Raw genomic sequence first — 8,412 nt, forward strand, 5'->3', positions numbered from 1 at the left:
GTTATAGTGCAGTTATAGTACAATTAATGTATTGTTTAGTGTTGTGTAGTGACTTTGCTGGCATGCATCAAAATCTTGCCCCAACAAGATTTACATGCTAAAATTGCCACTGCATCGTGATATGATGATCCAGGACGACCAGATTCATATGAAGATCCAGGACATACACAGTGATATGACCATCCAGGACAGCCACACTCTTAGCAGGCTAGCTCAATGCTAAGCGGTCTATAACAAGTCTGTGGTCTGTAAGAAGGCTAAACAAAGAAACGTTTTTAGTAACCTCATACTTATAATGTTTTGACTTGAGGTTCATGGCAATGGAAAATGTACATCTTATGTTGAATAGATTTTGCAGAAGCACACAGCTGGTCAGTGAGGTCCACTAGATGTTTTTTATTTTGGTGGATACATAGGGGGCATTGCACATCTTGCGCATGTTGATGATGTCATAAGGCAGACAATAGTCTGATATGTTGATATAATAAAGACGATACAGGAACGTGTCCTACTTGGTCAAGCCTGCCATCGACGCATTGACGTCAGTCGTTACTATAAGGGCACAAGGCGAGACCCAGATGCAGACAGGGAGGCAGATGGTTTGAGTCTTTGATATTTATTAATAATCCAAAAGGGGTAGGCAAGAGAATGGTTGTGGACAGGCAAAAGGTCAAAACAAGTTCAGAGTCCAGAAAACAGGCAAGGGTCAAATCCGGGAGGATTAGCAAAAGGGAATAGCAAAGGCAGGAGCACGGGAAAACCATGCTGGTTGACTTGGAATATACAATACGAACTAGCACAGACAGACAGAAAACACAGGTATAAATACCCAGGGGATAATGGGGAAGATGGGTGACACCTGGAGGGGGTGGAGACAAGCACAAGGACAGGTGAAACAGATCAGGGTGTGACAGTACGCCCCCCCCCCCTCTAGGGGCGGCAACTGGCGTCCTACCCGGGCGCATACCTGGTGGACCGGATGGCCATCAATGACACGGGGTGGAGGGGTGGGCCTGGAAACAGAAGACAAAGGGCTGTGAGACACGGGCTTAATCCTCGACACATGGAAAGATGGGTGAATACGGAGAGTACGCAGTAACAAAAGACGAACAGCAGTGGAACTAAGGACTCTAGAGATGGGGAAAGGGCCAATGAAACGTGGGGAAAGTTTGCGGGACTCCACCGAAGGGGCAGGTCCCGTGTGGATAGCCATACCCTTTGCCCAATGCGATAGCGAGGAACTGGAGTCCGGTGGCGATCCGCTTGTTGACGATACCTGGAGTTGGTCTTGAAAAGCGCCGCCCGGGCTCTTCTCCGGGTACGCCGACAGCGGCGGACGGATATCTGGGCCAAGGGTATGTTGACTTCCTGCTCTTGTTCTGGGAAGAGTAGAGGCTGATACCCCATGGAGCACTCGAAAGGGGAGAGTCCCGTGGCCGAACAGGGAAGAGTGTTGGGGGCATACTCCACCCAAACCAGTTGTCGGCCCCAGGTAATGGGGCTGGTCGAGACAAGGCATCTTAAGGTTGTTTCCAAGTCTTGGTTTGCCCGCTCCAACTGGCCGTTGGATTGGGGATGGAATCCGGAGGACAGGCTGGCCGACGACCAAATAAGGGTACAGAACGCCTTCCAGAACTGAGACGAGAACTGAGGACCCCGGTCGGAGACCATGTCCACTTGGAGTCCGTGGATGCTGAAGATGTGCTGCACCATGAGTTGGGACATCTCTTTGGCAGAGGGTAGTTTGGGGAGAGGGATGAAATGGGGGGCCTTGGAAAACCGATCAGACTGAGAGAGCCTAGTGACAAAGTACATGGATATATGGGACCAGGGACGATGAGGGACAGGTAGTGGCTGAAGGAGGCCGGAAGGGGTTGTTGTGGGGGTGAGTCCTTCATTGCCTATTGAGGGTATTGATGTTATCCTTGGGAATAACCTGGCTGGTGAGCGTGTATGGCCTGTCGTTTTTCCATCTCTAGTGGTTTCCACTAAGCTGTCATTTTTTAGGGATTCCTGATGAGAGTGCGCAGAGTTTCCCAGAGGTGTTCTCTGCATGTGCAGTGACATGTTCTATGAGCCGTGGCGACCTGGTCACTGGCTCGGCTAACTAGGATGCCACAAAGAAATCTGTCACTACTTTCCCTGTTATCCCGTTATCTGTACCCCGCTCTGGTCTAATCAAGGTGCAACAGGCTGACCCCACATTAGAAGAGTTGTGTGACCAAATTGTGCCTGTGGAACAGTTGGGAGACGTCGCCCAGGGTAATTTTCTCCAAGAGGATGTCCTGTTGACAAAGTGGTAGTTGTTTTCTGGGGGAGGCGATTAGTCAGGTTGTTGTACCAGTTAAGCTTCGTGAATTGGTTTTGACAACTTCCCACAATGACGTTGCTGGACATACGGGTGTGAGGAAATCCTACAATAATTTTTTTGGGGGCCTAGTTTAAAAACCTTTTTGGGATAGGGGCAGCATTTTTACTTTTGGATGAATAGCATGCCCAGAGTGAACTGCCTCCTACTCTGTCCCAGATGCTAATATAAGCATATTATTATTAATACTGGATAGAAAACACTCTGAAGTTTCTAAAACTGTTTGAATTATGTCTGTGAGTATAACAGAACTCATATGGCAGGCGAAAACCTGAGAAAAATCCAACCAGGAAGTGGGACATCTGAGGTTGGTAGTTTTTCAAAGCTTGGCCTTCCGAATACACAGCGTCTATGGAGTCAACTTGCACTTCTTACGGATTCCACTAGATGTCAACCGTCTTTAGAAAAGTGAATGAGGATTTTACTATAACGGAGGGGCTCATGAGACCTGTTTGAGTCAGTGGTCTGGCAGAGTGTCTCAGGCTCGTGACGCGCGCTCCCGACAGAGTTAGCTCTCGTTCCAGTGCTTTTCTTCAGACATAGGAATTCTCCGGTTGGAACATTATTGATGTTTTATGTTAAAAACATCCTAAAGATTGATTCCATACATCGTTTGACGTGTTTCTATGACCTGTAACGGAACTTTTTGAGTTTTTGTCTGGACGAAGTGTTCGCGCCTCATGAAGATGGATTTACTGGGCTGAACACGCTAACAACAAGTGGCTATTTGGACATAAATGATGGACTTTATGGAACAAATCAGTCATTTATTGTCGAACTGGGATTCCTGGGAGTGCCTTCTGATGAAGATCATCAAAGGTAAGTGAATATTTATGGTGTTGTTTCTAACTTTGTTGATTCCAAAATGGTGGATATTCATCTGGCTGTTTTGGGTTCTGAGCACCGTTCTCAGATTATGCTTTTTCCGTAAAGTTTTTAAAAAATCTGACACAGCGGTTGCATTAAGGAGTAGTCTATCTTTAATTCTGTGAATAACACTTGTATCTTTTATCAATGTTTATTATGAGTATCTCTGCAAATTCACCGGATGTTTTGGAATCAAAACATTACTGCACGTAAGGTGCCAATGTAAACTGAGATTTTTGGATATAAATATGCACATTATCGAACAAAACATACATGTATTGTGTAACATGATGTCCTATGAGTGTCAACTGATGAAGATCATCGGTTAGTGATTCATTTTATCTATATTTCTGCTTTTTGTGACTCCTATCTTTGGCTGGAAAAATGGCTGTGTGTTTTTTTTAGTTGGTGGTGATCGAACATAATCATATGTTGTGCTTTCGCTGTAAAGCATTTTTGAAATCGGAAACGATGGATAGATTAACAAGAAGTTTATCTTTCATTTGCTGTATTGGACTTGTTAATGTGTGAAAGTTACATATTTCTAAAAAAATATGTTTGAATTTCGCGTGCTGCCTTTTCAGAGGAATGTTGCCGAGGGGTTCCGCTAGCGGCCTTCGCTAGAAAGGTTGAAGAGGGATGTTTCTGAGTTCATCAAAACTTGTCACACCTGTCAATTAACTGGTAAACCTAATCAAGCTAATAAGCCGGTACCACTGTGTCCTATTCCTGTACTCAGTCAACCTTTTGAGTATCTGATTATTGACTGTGTTGGTCCTCTGCCTCGTAGTTACCTGTTCACTGTGATGTGTCAGACCACAAGGTTTCCTGCTGCCTATCCTCTCCGGTCTATCACAAATAAGTCTGTGCTAAAAGCTTTGACTCAGTTTCTCTCACTGTTTGGAATCCCTAAGATCATTCAAAGTGATCTATGATCTAATTTCACCTCTAATCTGTTTGGTCAGGTTCTCCAACAGCTCCATATAAAACACAATTTACAAATCTCCTATCACGCGCAAAGTCAAGGAGCGCTGGAATGTTTCCATCAGACACTTAAGTCTTTGTTGAGAGCTTATTGTACTGAGATGGATAAGGATTGGGAGGAGGGTTTGCCTTGGTTACTGTTAGCCGCTAGGGAGGTTTCACAGGAGAGCACAGGGTTCAGTCCAAATGACCTTGTGTTTGGTCATGGGGTGCTTGGACTTCTATCTGTTCTCCAGGATGACTGGAAGTCTCCCGAGCCACCTCAGTCCCTGTTATCTTATGTGTGTGATTTCCGGCGACACCTGTACGCCACTAGTGAGATGGCTAAAGAGAAGCTATCATCTTCACAGGAGAGGATGAAAGGCATATTTGATCGGCGAGCTGAGCCTCGTCACTTTTGTCCAGATGACCAGGTTCTTGCTCTGCTGCCAATTGTTGGAGATCCTTTTCAAGCCAAGTTTTAAGGTCCATATACGGTTGTGCGCCAGTGCACTGAGAAAACTATCTAGTTGCCACTCCAGAATGGAGAAAAGCACACCAACCGTGCCATGTAAATTTGTTAAAACCCTATTAGGCACATTCCTCTGAGGCTGAACAGTAGAAGTCTACAGAGAACAGTAAACCTGTTCTTTAGGCTGATACCGTTATTTCGCTGGGTTCTTGTCATGCTAGGTCCATGCATGAGGAAGATGTTCCTGGTTCCGACAATTTCATACTGTAGGGTAGATTGAAAAATATTTTAGATAGCCTTCTCGCTCATCTACCTGTTGATGGGCGGGTGGTTGGTCTGATTCTGAGATTTCCAGGTTTGTTTGCTGATACACCTACCATACAAACTTAATAGAACACAATATTGACGTTGGGGATACTGAACCCATTCATCAGCGGTTCTATAGAGTTTCTTCAGAGAAACTGCATTGTCTGGATGCTGACATCAGGTACATGCTGGAGAGTGAGATAGCAGAGCCTTTCTCCAGTTGGGCTTCTCCCTGTGTCTTGGTCAGTAAACCGGATGGGACAAACAGATTTTGTACGGACTACCGTAAGGTAAACAGTGTCACTAAGCCAGATTAATTTCCGCTTCCTCAGATGGAGGACTGTATTGGTCAAGTTGGCGCAGCTAAGTTTGTGAGCAAATTTGACCTGTTAAAGGACTATTGGCAGGTGCCACTGACGACTAGGGCACGTGCAATCTCTGCCTTTATTACACCCTCTGGTCTGTACTCATATTCGGTTATGAGTTTTGGCCTGAGTAATGCACCTGCCACTTTTCAGCGACTTATGAACAGGGTTGTCTCCAGTCTGGCCGAGTGCGCTCTTTATCTGGACGATGTAGTGATATATGCAGATACTTGGGAGAAACATCTGTCCCATATTCAAGCCCTGTTCGACCGCCTAGCTGCGGGCCTCACGATCAATCTGGATGAATGTGAGTTTGCTCAGGCGACCGTTACATGCCTTGGAAAGGTGGTTGGTGCAGGGTGAAGTGCGTAGCTATTGATGCTTTTCCACCACCAACTACTAAAAAGGAACTGATGCGTTTCTTGGGAATGATTGGTTATTACCGTAGTTTTTGTAGGAACTTCTCTACTGTGTTTGCTCCCTTGACAGATTTGCTGAAGGCTAAGGCTGTTTACGTATGGTCTAGTTGTTGTCAACAGGCTTTTGAAGATGCAAAGAGGTTGCTAACCTCAACTCCGGTGCTGGCTGCTCCTTGTGTGGATTTGTCATTTACCTTGCAGGTGGATGCTAGTCATGTGGGGGCAGGTGCAGTTTTGCGGCAAGCAGATGTGTATGGTGTTGAGAGGCCTGTTAGTTTCTTTTCCAAATAGTTTAACCATTATCAGTTGAACTACTCAGTCATTGAAAAAGAAGCGCTAGCGCTCATATGGGCGCTACAACACTTTGAGGTCTATTTCGGGTCGGAAGTAGTACCTATTGTGGTCTACACCGACCATAACCCTCTCACCTATTTGAGGTCCATGATGTGTCCTAATCAGAGGATAATGAGATGGTGTTTATTTTTTACAAGCATTCCATCTCGATGTGCGGCACATCCGAAGGACTGATAATGTCTTTGCTGACGCGTTCTCTCGTGCGCCATGTTCCTGAATGTCCACGTGACTGACCACTGTTAGTTTATGTTTGGTATTGTCCTGTTCTGTTGCTCCTGTCGCTCCTGACGACCCTCCCACTCTGTCTGCCGAATTCTTTCTCTTTGCTCTTGTTTTCCTTAATAGGATGTCGGTGGGCAGAGCCGGGAGGGTCATCAGGGAAATGGAACACACCTGGGCTTGGGTGTGTCCCAGGATAAATGCACCTCTTCCCCATTCATTGAGGAGACTCTCTCCATGCAGACACACTTACAGATTTTGGGTGTTGGCATTTTATGTGGCTGTTTTGTTTGTTTGCGTTGTCACCTTTCAACACCCCTCATTATCACATGTATACACAACCACTCACTTACACTACTGATTACACACACCATTGTTAATTGTATTTACTTTACTTCAGTTAATAAATATATTTTGTTATTCTTTATCTCCATGTTGTCTCCCGGTCCGAAGGGAACGAAGATGGCTGTAGCTCAAAAATAAGGGAGCATTGAGAAAGATCCCCGGCAGGTTCCAGGATCCCGAGAATATCACTCCGGAGGTGGTAAGCGGGGTTATTGGGGAGCAGGGGTATGCTGTACAAATCCACCACTGATAGTAGACAGGTTACTGGGTGGTTGAGAGGTCTCAGACGTGGCAGGCTACCTATGAGCTAACTCACTGATTCGCACCATGATAGCCTTGAACCCGTTGGTCGCTGCGTTCCATCAGAGAACGAAGCCCTTCCAAAAGGTCCAGCAGTAGCTCCTCATGCCTCCCAATGGTGGCTCCATGCAGGGAGACAGTGTGGGGGAGCTGGTCCAAGTCTGCTGGGTCTGTCATGGCCAGTTTGTACTATAAGGGCATAAGGCAAGACCCAGATGCCGACACGGGAGGCTGATGTTTGAGTCTTTGATATTTATTAATAATCCAAAAAGGGTAGGCAAGAGAATGGTCGTGGACAGGAAAAAGGTCAAAACCAGTTCAGAGTCCAGAAAACAGGCAAGGGTCAAAACCGGGAGGACTAGCAAAAAGGGAAAAGCAACGTCAGGAGCACGGGAAAACCATGCTGGTTGACTTGGAACATACAAGACAAACCGGCACAGACAGACAGAAAACACAGGTTTAAATACCGAGGGGAAAATGGGGCAGCAGGTAGCCTAGTGGTTAGAGCGCTGGGCCAGTAACTGAAAAGTTACCCATGTTACCCAATCACCAAGCTGACAAAGTAAAAATCTGTCGTTCTGCCCATTAACAAGGAAGTTAACCCACTGTTTCTAGGCCGTCATTGTAAATAAGAATTTGTTCTTAAAACCTCTTAGTGATCCCTTCGCTGCACCAATCGCGTTAACAGGATTGATTTGACAACACCCAGTGAAATAGCAGTGCACCAAATTCAAAAACATAAATACTCATAATAATAATTCATGCTACAAATGGATTTAAAGATTAACTTCTTGTTAATCCAGCCACAGTGTCAGATTTCAAAAAGTCTTTACGGTGAAAGCAAACCATGCTATTATCAGAGGACAGCACCCCAGCAAACATACACATGAAAATCATAATTCAACCCACCAGGCACAACACAAAATGCATGCCTTACCTTTGAAGATCTTCTTCTGTTGGCACTCCAATATGTCCATTAAACATCGCAAATGGTCCTTTTGTTCGATAAATTCTGTCATTATATATCCAAAATGTCAATTTATTTGGCGCAATTATTCAGAAAATACACCGGTTCCAACTCGCGCAACATGACTACACATTGTCTAATTAGTTACCTGTAAACCTGATCCAAACATTTCAAATAACTTTCCTAATCCAACTTTAGGTATTTTTTTACGTAAATAATCAATAAAATTTAAGACGGGATAAACTGTGCTCAATACCGGAGGAAAACAAAGTGTAGCGAGCTTTCAGGTCACGCGCCTCAACCACAACAGTACACTTCACTCGACCCTCGTTCTGAACAGGGCTACTTCTTCATTTCTCAAAGGAAAAACATCAACCAATTTCTAAAGACTGTTGACATCCAGTGGAAGCGACAGGAACTGCAAGCAATTTAGAATTCTAGATTCTCATTTATAACTAATTGAAAAG

Source organism: Oncorhynchus tshawytscha, linkage group LG12 (assembly GCF_018296145.1).
Source record: "Oncorhynchus tshawytscha isolate Ot180627B linkage group LG12, Otsh_v2.0, whole genome shotgun sequence".
In the NCBI taxonomy this organism is placed as follows: domain Eukaryota; kingdom Metazoa; phylum Chordata; class Actinopteri; order Salmoniformes; family Salmonidae; genus Oncorhynchus; species Oncorhynchus tshawytscha.